The sequence below is a fragment of the Nycticebus coucang genome, chromosome 6, assembly GCF_027406575.1.
Source record: "Nycticebus coucang isolate mNycCou1 chromosome 6, mNycCou1.pri, whole genome shotgun sequence".
Lineage (NCBI taxonomy): Eukaryota > Metazoa > Chordata > Mammalia > Primates > Lorisidae > Nycticebus > Nycticebus coucang.
The window spans coordinates 68,382,355-68,404,452 of NC_069785.1; the positions used below are offsets into that span (position 1 = coordinate 68,382,355).

Consider the following 22,098-nt stretch of genomic DNA (forward strand, 5'->3'; position numbering starts at 1 on the left):
GGCCTGTTTGAACCCAGCTCAGGCCGGCTAAACAACTGCAACAAAAAATAGCCAGGCATTGTGGCGGGCACCTGTAGTCCCAACTACTTGGGAGGCTGAGGCAAGAGAATCACTTAAGCCCAAGAGTTTGGTTTCTTTTTTTGAAAAAAAAATTTTTTAAGTCTTTTGTACATAGATCATAAATACATTTATGCCATTTTCAATGTGTTGATTATTTGTACAAACTGGAGTGCTTACATCATACTAATCAACATAGATTTCACCTCATTTACCCAATTATAGCATTAGGACATTTGTGTTCTACGCATGATAGATCCAACTTGTATTTGCAATGTGCTCCATAGGTGTGGTCCCCCTACTATCCCTCCCTCCCCCTCTCCTCCCCTCTCCCTTCCCTTTCCTCCTTCATCCTAGGCTAAAGTTGTGTTTCATTTTTCATATGCAAGTGTGAGTGATTATAAATTGGTTTCACAGTAGTGCTGAGTACATTGGATACTTTTTTTTCCATTCCTGAGATACTTTACTAAGAAGAATATTTTCCAGCTCCATCCATGTAAACATAAAAGAGGTAAAGTCTCCATGTTTTTTACTGCTGCATAGTATTCCATGGTATACATATACCACAATTTATTAATCCATTCATGGTAAGCCCAAGAGTTTGAGGTTGCTGTGAGCTGTGACACCATGGCACTCTACCAAGGGCAACATAGTGAGACTCCGTCTCAAAAAAAAAAAAAGTTTTAAAGGTAAAGACATGTTCCCAGGCATCTCTCAAGTTCCTGGGCTCAAGCAATTCTCCTGCCTCATCCTCCTCAGTAGCTGAGACTACAGGTGCCACTGTAGTGCCTGGCTAATCTTTTCTATTTTTAGTAGAGACAGTCTTGCTTTTGCTCAGGCTGGTCTGCCAACTCCTGCACTCAAGCGATCCTCCTGCCTTGGCGTCCCAGAGTCCAAGGTTACAGGCATGAGCTGGCGCACCCCACCAGGCATGTAATTTTAATAAAAGTCAACTATGACAAGTCCTACACTAGATGGGTAAATGGGTTGCTGTGACAGCCCAGGAGTGGTGTGATTAATTCCCACGGTAAGGACTGAAGATGACAAAATAGACAAAACAGATATGGCATTTGAATCAATCCTGAGAGAACCCAGACTTTCTATGAAAGGCGAGGACATCATTGTTTGGGATATGGCCTTGAGGATTGAAGAGTCATACAAGACAGGAAAAAGCTTTATTCTTTTTTCACTTTTTTGCATCTTTATAACAGATGCTCATAAATTGTTCTGACACTTTGACTCTCTCCCTAGGAGTGGCCTAAGGTTCAAATAATTTGGAAGGATGGATATCTGTGCTGACTTGCAGGAAATATGAGTCAGCTTTTCTCAGTGCTATTGTTACAGCTAGGACATTTGGAAACACAAAGCTGAACAAATCAAACACTTTTCATTGATTGGCCCAGACATGCATCCTGCAAGAGTAGACAATAGGAACACCCTTTTTATTGCCAAGGCTTAAAGAACCCCGCCAACAAGGGGAAACACCTGCAATTAAAGACAATAAACTTAAAAAAAAAAAAAACTCCTACTTTCTATATAACCACCCGGAAAAGGAAACATACACACCTTTAGTCCATACTACTCTCCTCCCAGATTCAACTGCCTCCAAGATAGCTTAGAACCAGGTATACCTGAAACTCAATATTTTCAAAGGCGATCTTTACCCCAAACCTGTTATGCTTTATTCTCTAATTACTTGACTAGCATTCACAAAAGCCAAAACCTGTAAGCCATCAACTCCTTTTTCCCTCTTATTCCTTGATACCTAACCAATCATGAAAACCAATTCATATTACCTCCTTCACATGAATAGTATCCTTCCTCACCTCTCCATCCCCAGTATCACTGACCTAGTTCAAACCTATATCTTTCTTTTACCTGAAATTTTGCAGCAGCCAACTAACTGGATTTCCTATCTCCTATCTTCAATCCACCCATCCCTGAGCCTCCAGGGTGATGCTTTCTAAGAAATAATAGTATGGGACATCATTTGATATTCCTAGCTTCCTCCTCTCCTTTCTTTCTATTCTTGGTGGAAACTTCATCAACGTCCAGTCATGACACTACCTAAGATGACAGAACACTAGGGCCTATGCCTCTCTCTTCCCATCCCCTCCCCAGTATAGTGGAGACAGTCTCTAATTTGGAACACTTTCAGACTGTCAACACAAGGCTCTTAATTGAGAGAAAGCATTTAAGCCTCTGCCACCCACAAAAGAGCTTTGCTTTCCTTTCCCACATATGTGCATACAAAGAAATGGATCACTTAGTGATATCAGGCTAGTTATACCAAGGGCAAAGTTAATCCATAAGGGAGAAACTCTAAAAATAGGCTTCTTCAAGATTTGGAGAATAACATATTTTTAATAATAAGGATTCAATTTGAAAAAAAAAAAAAAAAGATCTCCAAAGCCTCTTGTAAGGCTGTTATCCTGTTAACTAAATAATGCCTGAAAGCTATTTTAGGCTCTCTGACGTCAGCATCACTTTATGATCTCCTAGAAATGGATATTCTCCCTCTACATTTCCCAGGTATAACCCTGCAAGTTTTCATAGCTGGTTGTAATTATTTTAACAGCATCTTTAACAAATATCACCTTATTGATTTAATAGAATGTCGATGTTGAAATAATAACTTAGAGTTTAAAATTATGTTAAAAGGGGAAAGAAGTTAAATTGAGAGGAGGCTATCTTTAATCTGAATATATTAGAACTAAAATGAAAGAAAGGCTTTTCAAGATGACAAAATAGGGCAATGCAAACTGCTGCCCACCTGTGCAATGCTGTCTTCAGGGTAATGGATGGTGCAATTGAACAAAGGAGATCCACAGAATACTTCATGTCAGACTGAACAAGAGTATATAATGATACAGGTCATTTTCAACTAACTCTATGCTAAAAGGAAATGGGGAATTGGTGATACTGTTAAAAAAAAAAAAAGACAAAAACCCTATTCTTTTTTATTATTATTTTTTATTAAATCCTAACTTTGTACATTGATGCATTAATGGCGTTCAGGGTACTACTTCCACATACAATGTGAAATGCTTACATTGAACTAAGTAACACATCCATCACAATTATACTCATTTCTTACTAGTTTTGAAATGTACCATTGCATCATGCACATAAAAACCCTATTCTTCCATTTCAAATTCTTCCAATGATCGCATAAAGTAGGACTCTCTTGACTATCAGGCTATGGTCAAAAGTTGAAATACTGGAGGTAATAAAAATGGTCACTGGTTGCAAAGGAAAATCTCAAGTGTGGTGTTCAGGCAACACGTAGGGCAATTAGACAAGAGTAGGGGTAAGTGGATAAAACAATCCAGGTGAGGTGGGCAATTAGAAAAATAGATATAAAATTTATCATCTGACCTGCAAAATAATGGCTTTATGAGAATGCCATTTTGTAAGTTGATTTCATGCTTCTCTGATCCAAAACATAGGATTTTTGAGCAGAAAGAACCTCAGAGATCACCTAGTGACCATTTTATTTTCAGGCCTGGAATGCCTATGATTGTAGCGTTTGGGATCCTCCTAGAGGTGGGAGGATTGTTTGAGCCCAGGAGTTTGAGGCTACAGTGAGCTATGATCATGTCACTGCACTCCAGTCTGGGCAACAGAACAAGATCAGTGTCTCAAAAAAAGAAAATGAAAAAAGAATAGTGGAATAAATTTTCCCAAATCACTTAGCTAGACTAGAACAGAGCCCAGCCTTCACAATTCTTAGGCTAACAGGCATCTATCAAATCATGCTGCCCTGTGGATTTCTTTCTTTTTTTTTTTTTTTCTTTTCTTTTCTTTTGAGGCAGAGAGAGCCTCACTCTGTTGCCCAGCTTGAGTGCCTGGGCCAGCCTTATTCACAGCAACTTCAAACTCCTAGGTTCAACCAGTCCTCCTGCTTCACCCTCTTGAGTAGCTGAGACATTTTTTGTATTTTTAAAAAATGTTTTTATCGCCCTTGATAGAGTGCTGTGGCATCACATAGCTCACAGCAACCTCCAACTCCTGGGCTTAAGCGATTCTCTTGCCTCAGCCTACCGAGTAGCTGGACTACAGGTGCCGGCCACAACGCCTGGCTATATTTTGTTGTTGTTGCAGTTCAGCCGGGGCTGGGTTCGACCTGCTACCCTCAGTATATGGGGCTGGCGCCATACCCACTGAGCCACAGGTGCTGCCCCAATTTTTTCTATTTTTAGTAAAGATGGGGTCTCATTCTTGCTCAGGCTGGTCTTGAACGCCTGAGCTCAAGTGATCCTCCTGCCTTGGCTTCTCAGAGTGCTGGGATTACATGTATGAGCCACTACACCTGGTCTTTGTTTTGTGGATTTCAAAAAAGCAAAACTTTACTTTTGTTTTGTTTTGTTTTATTATTGCGTCTCACTCTGTTGCCCTGGGTAGAGTGCCATGGCATGGTAGCTCACAGAAACCTCAAACTCTTGGGCTCAAGAGTTCCTTTCGCCTCAGTCTCCCCAGTAGCTGGGACTATAGGCCCCTGCCACAATGCCTGGCTAGTTTTTCTATTTTTAGTTGAGACTGGTCCTCACTCTTGCTCAGACTAACATCGAACTTCTGAGCTCAAGCAATCCTCCTGACTTAGCCTCCCGGAGTGCTGGATCACAGACGTGAGCCACTGTACCTGGCTTAATTTTAAAATAGTTTTAATAAATCTTATAATTTTTTCATATTTGCTTAGTTTTTTTGTTTGTTTGGGGGGGTTGTTTTGTTTTTGGTGACAGAGCCTCATTCTGTTGCTCAGGGTAGTGTGTCATGGTATCATAATAGATCTGCAACCTCAAACTCCTGGGTTCAAGCAATCCTCCTGCCTTAGCCTTTGGAGTAACTGGGATTACAGGAGAGCACCACAATGCCAGGCTATCTTTTTTTTTTTTTCTGAGACAGAGTCTCACTATGTGGACCTTGGTAGAGTGCTGTGATATCACAGCTCACAGCAACCTCAAACTCTTGGGCTTAAGCGATTCTCTTGCCTCAGCCTCCCGAGTAGTTGGGACTACAGGCGTCCACCACAATGCCCGGCTACTTTTTTGGTTGTAGTTGACGTTGTTTGGCAGACCTTGGCTGGATTCAAACTCTCCTGCTCTGGTGTATGTGGCTGGCCCCCTAGCCGCTGAACTACAGGCGCTGAGCCTGCAGTTGTCATTGTTGTTTAGCAGGCTCCAGGCTGAGCTCAAACTCACCAGCTTCAGTGTATGTGGCCGGCGCACTACTCACTGAGCTACTGACAGCAAGCCTAAGTTTTTCTATTTTTAGGAGAGATAGGGTCTGGCTCTTGTTCAGGGTGGTCTTAAACTCCTGCACTCAAGTGATCTTCCTGCCTCAGCCTCCCAGAGTGCTAGGATTACAGGACTAAGCCACCTTGCCGGCCCCTAGATTGTTTTTAAGGTTACAAAGCTATAGCATATAGCTGAAGGTCCAACTTCATCTTGTTTCCCTTTCTCCTTCCCCAGAGGTAGCCACTATCCTGAAGTTAGTAGATAGCCTTACATGTTAGATTTATCTGTGTTGGTAGACATCAGATATCACTAATTATAAGTGGTTTTCTTTTCTTTCTTTTTTTTTTCTTTGAGACAGAGTCCAGGTTCAAATTATTTTACACAGATTTTTTTTGAGACAGAGTCTCACTATGTCGCCCTCAGTAGAGTGCTGTGGTGTCACAGCTCACAGCAACCTCAAACTCTTGGGCTTAAGGGATTCTCTTGCCTCAGCCTCCCAAGTAGCTGGGACTACAGGTGCCACCACAACACCTGGCTATTTTTTTGTTGCGGTTGTCATTGTTGCTTAGCTGGTCCGGGCTGGGTTCGAACCTGCCAACCTCAGTGTATGTGGCCGGCGCCATAACTACTGTGCTATGGGTGCTGAGCCTAATTAAAAGTGTTATATAGTATTCCATTACACAACTATACCATGATCCTTTTGTTGCCAGGTAATTCGTTTTTGTCTAATCATCATTACTATGAACAATTCATCAATTAATACCTAGTAGTATCTCCTGGGGTATATACATTTGGGAGTTTTCAAGCTTTTATGGCCAGTTCTCACAATGAATAATTTTACATGTCATTTACATTATATGCATATGTCATCATCATCACAGGTTGGGTTGCCTGGGAAGTAGATGCTGAAAGAGAGATTTGTGTTTGGGATGTTTATTTGGGATTGTCCCAGGATCAGCACCTAAAAGGAAGTGAAGGAGGCAGGATTGGGCAGAGAGAAGTTGGGCTACAAAGAAGTGGCAACAAAGGGCTCAGCTGATCCCACATTGGCTAAGATGGCCCTTGAGAATTATTTCAAAATGGTTGGAGCAAGGGAATCAAGCCTATATATTTTCACCCCCACTGACAAGTTACTGGATACGACTTCATCTAAGAAGAGAGTGTGACCTTGAACAAGTAGATCATTTTTTGGAGAGAGTCCTGGAGAAGGACTCAGCTAAAACACTTTGGCTGCCAACACTCCTAGCTTCCAGAAGAATGAATGCTTCAGTCCTGGAGAGGGAGAATCTAGGCAACACACCATGACATCTAATATAGCTACACACACACACACACACACACACACACACACACACACACACACACACACACACACACACACAAGTGGAATTGTTCGATTGCAGGGTCCATGCATTTTAAATTTACTAAAATATTTCTAAACTGCTTTCCAAAAGAATGCAAAAGAGTGTTTATTTGACATTACCACCAGTAGAGCATGAAAGTTCCAGTTTTTCTGCGTCCTCACTGACCATTGGTATTGTCAGACTAATTAATGTTTGCCCATCTGATGGACGGGGTAATAAAATAGAGAATCTAAATGAAGCTCATCCTTTGGTGAAAGTTTATGACTATTCATAATGTTGTAATACACCAAGACTTACTTCTTGCTAGCTTATCAACCACTAAAAAGACAAGGGCATTTCCCTGATAATTAGGTAGTGTTCAAGTTTTAGTTTTGCAAACTAGAAATCTAGTTTTGCAAAATATTATCGTTTAGTACTGAAAAATTTTCTATGGCACCTAGCACAGTGTACTGTATATACCATCACAAAGTAAAATACCTGTAGATTGAAAGAGTGAATTCTATGTTTAGGCATATGGCCTTTAAAATTTTGCTTTTTTTTTTTTTTGCCAAGCACTGTGGCTCATGCCTGTGATACTCCCACTCTGGGAGGCTGAGGTGGGTGGATTACTCAAGCTCAGGAGTTCGAGACCAGCCTGAACAAAAGTGAGACCCCATCTTTATTAAAAATAGAAAAACTAGCCAGGCATAACGGCACACTTTTGCCCAGGGCAACAAAGTGAGACTCTGTCTCAATAATGAACAAATTTTGTTAAGTGAATTATTACTACAGGAAATCTACATGTAAAGGCAAAGTACAGAAATTTTATCTTGCCATCAGGAAGCAGTGCAATGGCAGTTACCAAGGTACTTCCTCTTTTACAAGAAATTTGGTCAAAATTTAATGGTTCACATAATACAGACATTCCATTTATAACTATCGGCTGGTTTATTGTGAATTTTTTTATTTACTATTTCCATTACTACTACGTTCATGTAATGAGAACAATACTGAAATACTTTAGGACTTCATCAAATGTTCTGCATTCTCTTTAAAGGGTTATGTAGTAATTAAGTGTGAGAGAACAAGGGGCAAGAATAATCTTCATCATCTTTTATCAGTTTCATAAAGATTTTTGTGTGATTTTTTTAAGTCAGGTTATTGAAATAAACTTTACATCTACTAAAATTCACTCTTTTAAAATGTAGACTTTCGTGGGATATGGTAGCTCACACCTGTAGTACCAGCACTCTGGAAGGCCAAGATAGGTGGATTGCCTGAGCTCAGGAGTTCAAGACCAGCCTGAGCAAGAACGAGACCATGTCTCTAGAAGTAGCTGAGCATTGTGGCAGCACCTGTGGTCCCAGCTACTCAGGAGGCTGAGGCAAGAGAATCACTTGAGACCAAGAGTTTGAGGTTGCTGTGAGCTATGACATCATAGCACTCTATCAAGGGTGACAAAGTGAGACTCTGTCTCAAAAAAACATATAACTAACTAAATAAATAAAATGTAGAGTTTGATGAATTTTGGCATATGGAAAATCAAGATGTAGAACATTTCTTTTTTTTTTGAGACAGACCCTCAAGCTGTCACCCTGGGTAGAGTGCCATGGCATTACAGCTCACAGCAACCTCCAATTCCTGGGCTCAAGTGATTTTCCTGCTTCCGCCTCCCAAGTAGCTGGGACTACAAGTGCCCGCCACAATACCTGGCTATTTTTTGGTTGCAGCCGTCATTGTTGTTTGGTGGGCCTGGGCTGGATTCAAACCCACCAGCTCAGGTGTATGTGGCTGGCACTTTAGCCACTTGAGCCACAGGCGCCAAGCCAAGATGTAGAATATTTCTATTCACTCCAAAAATTTCCCTCATACCCTTTGTAGTCATTCATTCCCATCCTAGCCCTTGACAACCGCTGATTGGTTTTTTTATTCCTATAATATTGCTTTTTTGCAATAACAAGTAAAATTAATTATAGAACATATAGACTTTTGAGGGTTCCCCCACACCACTTAGCACAGACTTTTAATTTATTTCCTTTTTTACTTATTTTTTTAGGGATGGGTCTGCTGCTGTCACACAGGCTGCAATGCTATTATAGCTCACTGCAGCCTTGAAAGGTTGGGCTAATGTGATCTTTCTGCCTCAGTCTCCTCAATTGCTGGGATTACAGGCCTGACCCACCACTACTAGCTAGGTATGGGATTTTGAGATTTTCCCACATTGCATGGTGCACATATTAATGGTCTGTTCCTTTTCATTGCTGAGTAATATTTTGTCGTATGACCACAGCACAGCTTGTTTACTCATTCTCCAGTTGAGGGACATATAGGAGGTTTTCAAGTTTTTGGTGATTATGAATAAAGCCTCTATAAATATTTGCACACAGGATTTTGTGCAGACATATGACTTCGTTGTCCTTGTATAAATATCTAGGAAGGGGGCTTTCTGGGTCTTATGAGTTTATTTAACTTTATAAGAACGGCCAAATTGTTTCTCAAAGTGGCTGCACCATTTTATATTCCCACAGTATGTAGTCTGAGGATTCTAATTGCTATACATGGTATCATCAGGTTTTAGTTTATCTGGTTGCTTGGATTTTGTGTGTTTAAAAAAATTATTTTAGACAATCTAATGGTATATCATTGTAGTTTTAATTTACATTTCCCTGATGACTTAATGATATTGAGTAAAGTTCTAAACAAGAACTTTCATAAAATTCTAAACAAGGAAATTGTCAAAGATTGAATTAGTACTAAATCATCTTTCCTATCCTGAAAATGATAGAGGAAGGATTCTCTAAACTCCCCAGCTCTAAAACTTTTGTACTCTTCAAAGCCAAAAAAGAGTATTAAGAAAAAAAGTTAAGGGACGGCACCTGTGGCTCCGTGGGTATGGCGCCGACCCCATATACTGAGAGTGGCGGGTTTGAACTCCGCCTCGGCCAAACTGCAACAAAAAATAGCTGGTTGTTGTGGCGGGCACCTGTAGTCCCAGCTACTCGGGAGGCTGAGGCAAGAGAATCGCCTAAGCTCAGGAGTTGGAGGTTGCTGTGAGCTGTGATGCCACAGCACTCTACTGAGGGGGACATAGTGAGACTCTGTAACAAAAAAAAAAAAAAGGAAAGAAAAAAGCTAAGGCTAATGTGGTCCCTCATGCTTGTAATCCTAGTACTCTGGGAAGCTCAAGCCTCTTCTTGAGGTCAGGAGTTCAAGAAGACCAGCCTGGCAGCATAGTGAGATCTCATCTTTACAACAAATACAAAAATTAGCTGGATGTGGTAGCATGCACCCATCGTCCCATGTAATCAGGAGATTGAGGCAGGAGGGGTGCTTCAGCTCAGGCATTTGCGGTTACAATGAGCTATAATGATGCCACTGCACCTCTGCCCTGGGTGATAGAGTGGGCCTTGTCAAAAAAAAGAAGAAGAAGAAAAGAAAACAGCAAGGGTATTTAGTTGAGCATGTAGTGATGGGGTATGGTCTTTGTTAATAATAGCATCACGTTAGTGATGGTAAGTTAAAAAAAATAGTGAATGAAAAAAAGAAATATAAAGATCATTATCAGTACATTCCTATGCCTTCAGAACATTACCTTTTGTATCGTATGGGCCCCTAGAGTTCAAATGAAACTGGCCAGATTTCATTAGAAGGCAAAAATCAGTAGAGGTTAGTATATAATCCAGAAATATATGTAAGGAATAGATCTAAGGAAGAATCTAAAAAAAGTAGGCAGAATAAAAACACAGCTAGTAGTGTAACTATAAATTAGGGTAAGGAGTGGTTGGGGCTTTGGGAGCGTTCCCTGCTGGATTGTTTACTTGATCCTTTATTTTACTTAGGTTTGGTTTTATTTTTGTATAGAACATGTGCAAATTCTAACATGTTGACTACGTAAATTTAATATGATCTATAAAATCTAATGCAGAAGCTTGTTTAATACTTCAACTAATGCATATATTTAAGGAAGCAGACGTTTAGAATGTTAGTAGGTCTTATGACTAAAAACAATCAATATAAAACAAGTCTTCACACCTAGAGACTACAGTCTATTTATAAGGCACTACAGTCATGCAAAATAGACTCTAATGATGTGTAGGGGTTTCCAAAGCAACAGAGAAGTTGAAATAAGCATATTTGGGGATTAGAGTCTATTAGAAATAGCTGCAGATGAAACTTTTAGAAAGAATTAATAATGCCCACCTCAGTCAGTCCTTGGAACTAAGAAATTAATAGAATGTGAATAGCTGGAATAAAAGGTGACATGGGTAAAAAAGAATACCACCTAAACTGAACATAGTTAACATGCTGCTAACTAGAATGGGTCAAAAAATTATCTCCCAAAAGATTTTGCTCTTGTGCTGGGCACGGTGTCATGACGCTGCAGTCCCAGCTACTCAGGAGACTAAGGCAAGAGAATTGCTTGAGCCCATGAGTTCACAGTGAGACCTCTTTCTAAAAAAAGACTTTTTGGGGCAGGTGTGGTGGCTCATGCCCGTAATCGTAGCACTCTGGGAGGCCGAGGCAGGTGGATTGCTTAAGCTCAGGAGTTTGAGACCAGCCTGAGCAAGAATGAGACCCCATCTCTACTAAAAATAGGAATATTAGCTGGGTGTTGTGGCAGGTGCCTGTAGTCCCAGCTACTGGGGAAATTGAGGCATGAGGATTGCTTGAGCCTAAGAGTTTGAGGTTGCTGTGAGCTATGATGATGCCATGGCAGTCAACCTGTAAGACTCTGTCTCCAAAAAATAAAATAAAATAAAGACATTTTTGTTCTTGTAACTACTACCACTTTGAATTAAGAGAAAAAAGATGCACTTGATTGCGTGCATTATCTATGAAACAAGGTTTTCTTCCCCCTAGACATTAAGCTCTAGTGTTTTCCAGACTGGAACACAAAAATACTATTGTTTGTTTATGAAGAAAATATGCCTTCCTTCTAAAATTTCAGGGGGGAAAAATAAGGTGTGCCTTTGCACCACAATTATTAGTTCATAGTTCCTGAGACATACCATATCTGGGGCTTAAGAAACCTCACACAATATTTTTCTTTTTGGCCTAATTTCCTTGAAATGGGAAGTTATGATGCTAATTTTCTCAAGAACTGTGCAAATGCTTCTGAGAAACTTCTGTAAGATCTTTTTTAAAAATATCTGCAATTGTATTGTGCTAAGAAAAAAAATCTATAACTTCAGGGTGGTGCCTGTGGCTCAAAGGAGTAGGGTGCTGCCCCCATATGCTGGAGGTGGTGGGTTCAAACCCAGCCCTGACCAAAAACTGCAAAAAAAAAAAAAAAATCTGTAACTTCAGAGGGAACAGGAAAGGGAATTTTTGCTTAGGAGGCGTGGACATGAGGTAGCTCATGGAAACACTGTTCTTTGTTTTGTTTCATTGTGGCTTTTGACTCTTTTTTTTTGTCTTTTTCACAACTGAAAAACTATTAGGATATTAACAAATCCTAGTCCATATTTGAGGATACTGGAGGGGGCGGGGGGAACCCTGATAATTTTTTTTGAGTCAGAGTCTCACTTTGTTACCCTGGGTAGAGTGCTCTGGTGTCATAGCTCAGAGCAAGCTCAAACTCTTGAGCTCAAGAGTTCTTGCCTCAGCCAAGTAGCAGGGACTACAGGTGCCTGCCACAATGCCAGACTAATTTTTCTATTTTTAATAGAGATGGGGTCTTCCTCTTGCTTAGGCTGGTCTGGAATTCCTAAACTCAAGCAACCCACTGGTCTTTGCCTCCCAGATTGGTAGGATTACAGGCATGAGCGTGTAATCAGCCAGAAAGCATGCCTGGTTCCCTGATACTTTTTTAAATTAACCACCTCCATTCCACTCCAAGCACAACTAACTACATCTTAACTTACCTTTCAGTATTTCATAATCAAGACTATAATTGTTTAAAGGACTTCTCAGATCTTTCATTACATTACCTACCATTCATTTTGTGAATAGTTGCCCCAGTTCTGAAATACACATTTTACAACAATCTTTGTATTTGAATAGAATGGTTGTTAATTATTATCATTATCAAAAGGAGATGTCACACAAGTAGGCCTTTGCAAAGGAAATTCCACAGAGATATGCCCTTTCCTCAGTCAGCCAATAATAATCTTGACCCGAAATAATTAAACAATAGATTTTTGTCTCCCATTTTTTCACTAAACCCCATCTCAAACACAGAAACTTCAAAAGGAATTGAATAGGACTACATACCTTATTGGTACTTGATAAATGATGGTCAACTGTTGTCATTTCATCAGTCTTCATAGTTCTCATAAAGATGACAATCATTCATTTAGATGATTATTTGTCCTTAATCCAGTACCTCTGCAGGAGCCAACCATCTTACTCTTTAGTAAAAACAGGGCTTATTCTGTTTCTCTGAAGCTCAGAGACCTCAACATTTTTTGTTTTAAAAATCAATTATGTACTAAAAGACCTTCATGTGAAAGCTACAAGGAGAACTCGTTCCCCTAAGCTCTTGCTTGCGCTCTCTCTCTCTTTCTTTTTTTTTCTTCCTGTCCTCTTGGGTTTACAACAGACACCGCTCACCGCTCACCGCTATGTTACAACCACACAGCAAGGTATTGCAACAGAATGGCCTTGACATAGAATACTGCCTGGTTGAAAACTTAGGCAATCAAAATGGAATAAATGAAACCGTGCCTGCTAGATTTCACGTGTTGCTTCTTGGAACAAATACTATGGCGTTTTCAGGAGAATGTTACACTTTTCATGGCAATGTACCCTCTTAATTATCAAAGAGTTCTCAATTGCTGCTACACTCACTCATAATACTCCAACTAAGACATAACCCTATTATCTAAACTGTTGCTTTAGTCACTAAAATGCAGTGTCAGAAAATATGTGTGCCACTACTTAGTAACTACCATGGTGTTTCTCTTTTCTCTTAAAAATAGTAAAATCATTGGAAGCACAATAAACCTTTTTAAAATTTACTGTGAATGTCTATGAATTTAAACTACATCCGCGAATGAATTGAACAGCAGCAGGAGTACCCTGAAACCAAAGCCTGTTTTTTAAAAATGTGTTAATCAGGGTTTTTTATCAAGAGGTCTCATTACTCAGGCCATAGATGACTTGCTTGAGTTCCCTTCAAGTTGATTCTGATATCAAAATGAAATGATACATAGCAACATGTGGGCCACCCTGATACACTGAAAACTCTCCTTAGCCTGCACGTGGCTTGTGATAACTGTGTAATATGCTGTAATATGCTCAAAATATTTTGTAAACATGGTGTATCCACTCAAAACCAGCCTAATGAGAGTAATTTTTCCACATTTTTCCCCCCATTCCTACACACTTAAAATCATTTTTTAAAGAAGTCCTTTTTTTTTTTTTTTTTAGCCAGGGTCTTACTCTGTTGCCCTGGCTAGAGTGCCATGGTGTCATCATGACTCACAGCAACATCATGGCTCACAGCAACCTCAAATTCCTAGGTCCAAGCAATCCTCCTGCCACAGCCTCCCACATAGCTGAGACTACAGGCGCGTACCACAATGTGCAGCTAATTTTTCTATTTTTAGTAGAACAAAGCTTTAAAAGAAATTTTTTTTTTTGTAGTAATTACGGGTAGATTGCCAGGGTTCTTATAAATGTCACAAGGCAGTGGCCAACAGTTCAGTAATAGGGATTTCCTAACCACACAAAAACATGTTCAACCAATTGTTGGTCTCATAATCTATTAACCGGTTTTAATTGTGTGACTGAAGGCACAATTTTAGGACAACTAGGTGAAACCAAAGCCTAAAAATAGGCACAGTTTTAGAGTAATATAGGATGCAAATTTCCACTTTTTTTTTTTTTTTCTATACAAGTTTCTTGGGTTCTTGGCTGATTTACTGTAGGTAACTTTGGCATTGGCTGAATTTTTCTATAAATTAAGAGTTTTTTTAATTAATGAAAATTTGTACTGAAGAAGCTGTCATGAACACACTTAAATCCTTCCTCATATTGCACACAAAGCAGTGAGGAGTTACATAAAATTGTCTTCACTTAGTCTATTTTGTTTCATAGTTAGTGAAAAGTGATTGTTTACCTATGTAGCAGCACCAAAGTGTGGCATCAGTTGGACCTTCGGGCAAAGAACCTTTTGCATGCATGGCAGTGTACACAACGTGAAGAAACCTAGAGATTTGGTATATACGTGGTGTCAGTTATTTTGAGAAATGGGGAAAATCTATCTGGACTTTATGGTCTAAATTATTTGGTTTGGGTTAGACTCTTTGGGTTTAATTCCTTACATTCTTTTAAAAAATACCATTGCTCAGGCTGGACATGGTGGCTCACGCCTGTAATCCTGACACTCTGGGAGCCCCAGGCAGGTAGATTGCTTAAATTGAGGAGTTTGAGACCAGCCTGAGCAAGAGTGAGACCCCATCACTACTAAAAATCCAAAAATTAGCCAGGTGTTGTGGCATGCTCTTTAGTCCCAGGTACTGGGGAGCCTGAGGCAAGAGGATCACTTACACCCTGGAGTTTGAGGTTGCTGTGAGCTATGACGCCAACACACACTAGCCTATTTGAGTGCGACTCTGTCTCAAAAACAAAAACAAACACACACACACACACAAAAATTGCTAAAAAAGAAAAAAGTGGCAATATGTTACATGTTGCTGATTCCCATCAGAAAAAGAAAACAAGGGAAAGCAGCTATTTCAGTCTTTAGCAGATTCCTTTTATTTGCATTCCAGAGCAAATGTACTCATTCAATTTTCAAGAGACAACGATCCATCACACACTCTGATTTCCATTTTGTTTTTCACAGATTGAGGAAAACCTTTATTTGGAATTTTATCTTCATTTCAAAACTCATTAATAAATAGTAGCTGGAATTCAACTCTCGTAAAAGCTCACTATGATATTTTAGCTAAAAGTTTCTTGGTTTAGCCTTAGACTTATGTTTCAGATTATTCTTGGTCTGCTGGCTTGGTTCAGAAAACCAAGCACCCTGTAGAGCTCTGAATTAGAAGTCTCAAAAAAAGGAAAAAAAAAAAAACCACTACTTTTCTTAATTACATGCATTCTATAAGAAGATTATGTCTTCTAAAATTAGCTCTATGATGGCAAAACATCTGGATGAAAAGTGAAAAATTCAGAGATCATTTTGCTATTTCAGACATACGAATTCAATCAATCTCTGTGTTTTGCAGTTGTAAGATACCCAAAACTAAAGTGCATTAAAATGTGTTTGAGTGTGGTATGTATGAGTTTTTTATTTGCTGCTACAGGTTAGCAATCTAAAAATAGAAATATTGCTTATTTTGAAATAATGAGGTTTTTGTGCATAATCTTTTAAGATTTGGAACCAAAGTTACTTTTTCTTGAGCACCCTAGGCCAACAGAGACTGTCAGAGGAGACCCTATTGTATTTTTACCTAGTCTGGCTTTTGAGCTAGGCACAGTGACTCATACCTGTAATTCTAGCTATTTGGGAGCTGAAGTGGGAGAACTACAGGCACCTGCCACAATGCCTGGCTAGTTTTTCTAGTCTTAGTAAAGACGGTCTCAGGACTAACTATTGCTCAAGCTGGTCTGAAAGCCTAAGCTCAAGGAATCCTTCCACCTCTGCCTTCCAGAGTAGTAGGCTTACGGACATGAGCCACTGCACCCAGCCTGATTTTGTTTTTTCATGGCTATTTAAGGTGTGATCTAAGGAGCCTGAGGTTACACTAAGCTATGATCACCCCACTGCACTCTATCCTGGGTGACAGATTGAAACCCTGTCTTAGAAAAGAAAAAAAGTGTGGTCTTGAATATCACTATTAGCCTGAGAGCTTATTATAAATGTAATACCACCTCAGACCTTTTGAATCAAGTTTGTGTTTAATAAGCCCTTAAGATGATTCCAATGCATGTTAAAGTTTAAGATGCACCGAAATTAGAACATGCATACTTAACTTATCAAAGTTTTACTTTCTTCCCAGGCAATGCAAGCAACCTTAGACACATTAATTCCATTTATTCCCTTCCAAATTCTGTGTTACTGTTGTCTTGCATTTTAAGGGTTTTTTTTAACTCCATAAGAAATTATTGTGTTGTTTTATGCAGTGAAAATTTTTTTAGCTTTATTCATATTTACCACTTTCTTTGCTTGTCATTCATTCTTGCTTTTTAAATTTATCATCTGAGATTAGTTTCTTAAGTACATTCTTTAGAATTTTCTTTTATGAATATCATGAAAGCAAATTCCCTCACTCAGTTTGTCTAAAATATTTTTTCGTCTTCCTTTTTGAAAGCCATTTTTTTTCTGAGAATAAAATTCTGAGTTGGTAGTTATGTTTTCTCTCCTGAAAGTCAGCAGTTTTCCTGCTTCCAAGATTTTCTCTTTGTCTTTGGTGTACAGTTGCTTGACTATGCTGTGTTTAAGTGAAAATGGACCCCTTTCACCCTAATCTTGCTTGGAATTCAATGGGCTTCCTAAATCTGTGTTTTCAAATAGTTTGGTCCTAGAAAAGCCTAAGCCACTGTCTCTTGAAATATTGCCTCTGCACCATTTTTTCTCTCCTTTCCTTCCAGAACTCTGATTAAATGAATACGTGGTAGATAATCTTATTTTATCATCCACATCTATTTATTACTCTTTGAGCTTCCTTTCTTGTCTCTCTTTAGACTGAATAATTCCTGTTGTGATAACTTTCAGTTCATTTTCTCTTCCCTTGCGTCTAATCTGATGTTAAGCATTACATTATTGATTTCAATTATTATGTCTTTCATTCTAGATTTTTTTTTAAAACTACTGTGCTATTTCCAAGTTTCCTGTTTTGAATAGGTGTTTTCCACTTTCTATTTTGTTTCTTTAATGAAATAATACATGGTTGTTTCATCTTCTATGTCTTAACATTCAAATATCTCAAGTCTTTGTGAATGTATTTTATTGACTCTATTGGATGTGATTTCTGCTGGTTCTTATCCAGCTAACATATCTTCAAGTACTCATTGTTTGTTACTATGAATTTCTCACTTTCCTTAGAAAGTAATTTGTAGGTTATTGAAGTACATTCCTAAAGAGAGGATTTGCATTTGGTTCTGTGCACCTGGAGCCTGCCTACTTACCTTACATCAATAGCTTGAGGCTTTTATGGACCTATTTTGGTTGTGGGTCATCACAAATTACAGTCCTTCAGTGACAGCATTTTTGGGTCCTTAATTCTGCTTAGCACCACAAGAACATTCCTTGAAGTCTCCTGAGGATGATTGGGTATGTTAGTTTTCATGTCCACCTTAAGGGTCTGTGCTTTTTTGCGAGGGGGGGGTCCCCTGTTGGATTCTCCAAGCCCTAGGCTTCACCTTCTGTCCCAGGTACCTTTGTGAAGACAAAGCTGAAGTTCACCAGGTTAAGCAAATGCTTTTTTTTGAGACAGAGTCTCACTTTGTCATCCCCCCATAGAGTGCAATGGCGTCATAGCTCACAGCAACCTCCACCTCTTGGGCTCAAGCAGTTCTCTTGCCTCAGCCTTCCAAGTAGCTGGGACTACAGGCACCCACCACAACGCCTGGCTATTTACAGAGGCGGGGTCTCGCTCTTGATCAGCGAACCTGTAAGCTCAGGGCAAGCCACCTGCCTCGGCCTCCCAGAGTGAGTCACCGCACCCAGCTGAGCAAATGCTTTTAAGGCAAAGTAACCTCAGGGCCATAGCACTGAGCTCTAGGAACATCATTTAGACGAACAGACTCTAAATGGTGCCTCCTAGTGGTGCACACCTGTACAGTGCTGTCCATTTACTTTTCTGGATTCCTCCTTCAGTTCTCTTTGACCTGATAATTTCTTTTTTCTTATTTATGCTTCAATCCTTCTAAGAAGTTTAGAATTTATTTTTTACCCTTTTTTTTTTTTTGAGACTGAATCTGAGTCTGTTGCCCTGGGTAGAGTGGTATGGGTGTCATCATAGCTCACAGCAACCTCAAACTCCTGGACTCAAGGGATCCTCTTGCCTCAACCTCCTGAGTAGCTGGGACTACAGGCACTGGCGACAATACCCCGCTGGCTAGACAGGATTGCAGTCTTGTTCAGCTGGTTTCAAACTCCTGAGCTCAAGCAATCCACCTCCTCGGCCTTTCAGAGTGCTAGGATTACGGGCATGAGCCACTGCACCAGCCTAGGACTTTTTCAAAATTCAGCCCTTTTAATTGTTCCCACTGGGAGGCACAGTCTGAATTCCTAGCCTGCCATATGCGCAGAAACAGAACTCTCAAAACTCAATGTGATATATCCTACAATTTATAAAAATATCTGATTAAAAATATCAAATAGCCGAATTTCCTCAAATAATAATTACCTTTTTTATGGCTTTAAGTAGGAATGGCTTGATAAAATAAGAAAAAACTCATTAAAAAGAATTCTTAGTCTGTGTTACTTACTTACTCATAACTATTCCATCATGAATTTTACTAATGAATATACTAGATTTATTTGAAATACCAAAGTAGCTCAAAGATCTAATTGTGGCCACAATTTTTTTTTTATGTTTCTCAGAAAATGAGTACATTAAACCAGAATCGTATGTGTCAGTTGCATAGAAAGTGATGTGTCTCCACAGTTACACTAAAACAGAACAAGCACAAACAGGAAATGTCTTTTGGTGGTTGATAAGCTAAAAGGAAGTGGGTCTTGTATGATATTAGGAATGTTTTTAAACTTTCACGCAGGGATGGACGATTTCATATCCTCTTGCATCCACTTGCTCAAACATAAGTAAGAGTCATTATGGAAAAATTACATGTGTAGTCATTGCCAAAATTCAGTATATCGATGTCACATAGAAAAACGTGATTCAGAGATTCTTTTTTTTTTTTGAGACAGAGTCTCATTATGTTGCCCTCAGTAGAGTGCCATGGTGTTACGTGTCACAGCTCACAGCAACCAGAAACTCTTGGGGTTTAAGCGATTCTCTTGCCTCAGCCTCCCAAGTGGCTGGGACTACAGGCACCCACCACAACACCTGGCTATTTGTTGTTGTTGTTGTTGTAGTGGTCGTGGTTGTTTGGTAGGCCCTGGCCAAAAGTTCAAACCTGCCAGCGCCGGTGTATGTGGCTGATGCCCTAACCTCTGAGCTACAGGCACCGAGCCCAGAGGTCCTTTTTTGTTGTTGTTTATTTAATTCTCTCTGTTATTGTAGTATTTGCTCTGAGGTATAACTTACTAAGGTTCTAACATTAAAGGAAAAGAAAATCTGTCTTAGCCCAATATTATATAACCGTTTTTCCCACTTGGAAAAAATTATAACACATATCAAATCAGCTTTGTAAATCAGTGTCCAGTTGTTCCTGGAATATAGTAGATACTCAATAAATGTTTGTTGGATCAATTTATTAATGGACAGTATATAATGGTTTGTAGTAAAGGAAGCGTAGCAGCAGCTAAAATGTCGACTTGATTTTATATTATGGGAAGAACATTAAAGAAGGAAGATACCAGGCTGAGGCAAGAGAATCACCTAAGCCCAAGAGCTGGAGGTTGCTGTGAGCTGTGATGCCACAGCACTCTACTGAGGGTGACAAAGTGAGACTCTGAATCTAAAAAAAAGAAAGAAGCTACCTGGAATTCAATGATCATACCAAGGTTCCCTAGTGCCATGGCCTTCAGTAATCGATAACCACCCTGGGCCCTGGTTTCTTCATTACTTGCCCTATTCTTGGGGAAAATGGCACTGTCCCTCCCTGTTTGTGATGCATGATTTCCCAAGTCAGTGCCCCTGTCCTTACAGTTACCTATCTAAAATGCCGTCCCCCATTAGTGTATAACTGTACCTAGCTAGCCATGGCATCCTTCTTCTCATAATCCTTCTAGTACAAACATTGCCCCACCAAGATTCCTGGACACCATCCTGGCTAGAAGATAACTTCTGATCTCACACAGCATCTTTTTGTCTTTTAACTCAATGGTATCCACGTTTACAACTTATATTATGATCTTTTATGTGGCTATCAGTACTACACTGTTTCTCTGCTAGACTGGAAGCTCCTGAGGGTGGAGTCCATGCTTGCTTTATTTTTGTAGCCCTCCCCATAATCCCTAGCAAAACATTAAAGATTACGTATGCTCCCTAAATATCCTCTGAATGTGAAAATAAATAATAAAGCCCTGGGGCCTTAGTGTGTGTCACACTTTATGGGGGCAAGACATGATTGCAAGAGGGACTTTACCTAACAATTGCAATCAGTGTAACTGGCTTATTGTACCCTCAATGAATCCCCAACAATAAAAAAAAAAGAAAAAAAAAAATAATAATAAAGCCCTTTCCGCTGTTGACAGAGGGCTGTGTCAGATGATAGCTTAAGGCCTTTTCTGCTTTTAGACCAATGATTGTGGAGCACTGGTGGAGAATGCTGGATATAAATCAGGATAACTGCATAAGCTAATTATCCATTGATGGGGATAGAAAAGAGAATATTCAGGTAGATCAGAGCCCATTTAAAAGTAGAGAAGAAAGGGCGGTGCCTGTGGCTCAGTGAGTAGGGCGCCAGCCCCATATGCCGAAGGTGGTGGGTTCAAACCCAGCCCCGGCCAAACTGCAACAAAAAAATAGCCGGACGTTGTGGCGGGCGCCTGTAGTCCCAGCTGCTCGGGAGGCTGAGGCAAGAGAATCGCGTAAGCCCAAGAGTTAGAGGTTGCTGTGAGCCGTGTGACGCCACGGCACTCTACCCGAGGGCGGTACAGTGAGACTCTGTCTCTACAAAAAAAAACAAAAAGTAGAGAGGAAAAGTGAAATTGGTGATACAAGAGCAGAAAGTGACAAGAGCGGTATAAGTTATTCTAGCCTAGTAATTAAAAAGAATTATTTTCCCAATTGCCTTTTATTAGACTAGACATACCCGTGTACAGCTGGCATTTTACCTCCCTGGTTTTGAGACAATCGCTGAGGACTTGAGCCAGAAGGTGAATTGCATTTTTAGAATAGATAATCTCACAGACATGGTATTGAGTGAAAGAAAGCAGATACAAAACAGTACATACTGGGCAGGCACCGTGGCTCACACCTGTAATCCCAGCACTCTGGAAGGACCAGGGGATTGCTTGACCTCAGGAGTTTGAGACCAGCCTGAACAAGAGCAAGACCCCATCTCTACTAAAAATAAACAACTAGCCAGGCGCTGTGGCTGGCGCCTGTAGTCCCAGCTATTGGGGAGGCTGAGGCCAGAGGGTAGCATGACCCCAAGAGTTTGAGGTTGCTGTGGCACTCTACCTAAAACATCAAACAAACAACTGTATATACTGTCTAATTCCAATAATATGATGTCCAAAAACAGGCAAAAACTAATTTGTAGTGACAAAAGTCCAAATAGAGGGTGCTGACTAGTACGTGGTATAAGGGGTCTTCAGAAGTGCTCGTAATATTCTATATTTTGATCTTGGTAGTGGTTACATGGTATATACACAAGTAAAAATATCTTGAGTTGTACCCTTAAGACCTGTTCACTTTATATAAGTTATACCT

General features: G+C 39.8%; 1 protein-coding gene across 4 annotated transcripts in view; it reads right to left on the reverse strand.

Moving 5' to 3' along the window:
• The window catches only part of DENND4A (DENN domain containing 4A), a 170,854-nt gene extending 157,709 nt beyond the window's left edge, over window positions 1-13,145 (reverse strand). For all 4 annotated transcript variants that reach the window (XM_053593949.1, XM_053593948.1, XM_053593946.1 and 1 more), the window contains exon 1: window positions 12,851-13,145. The gene's annotated coding sequence lies outside the window, so the exon portion shown is untranslated. The remainder of the gene's footprint in view (window positions 1-12,850) is intronic.
• Between the last annotated feature and the right edge of the window lie 8,953 nt (window positions 13,146-22,098).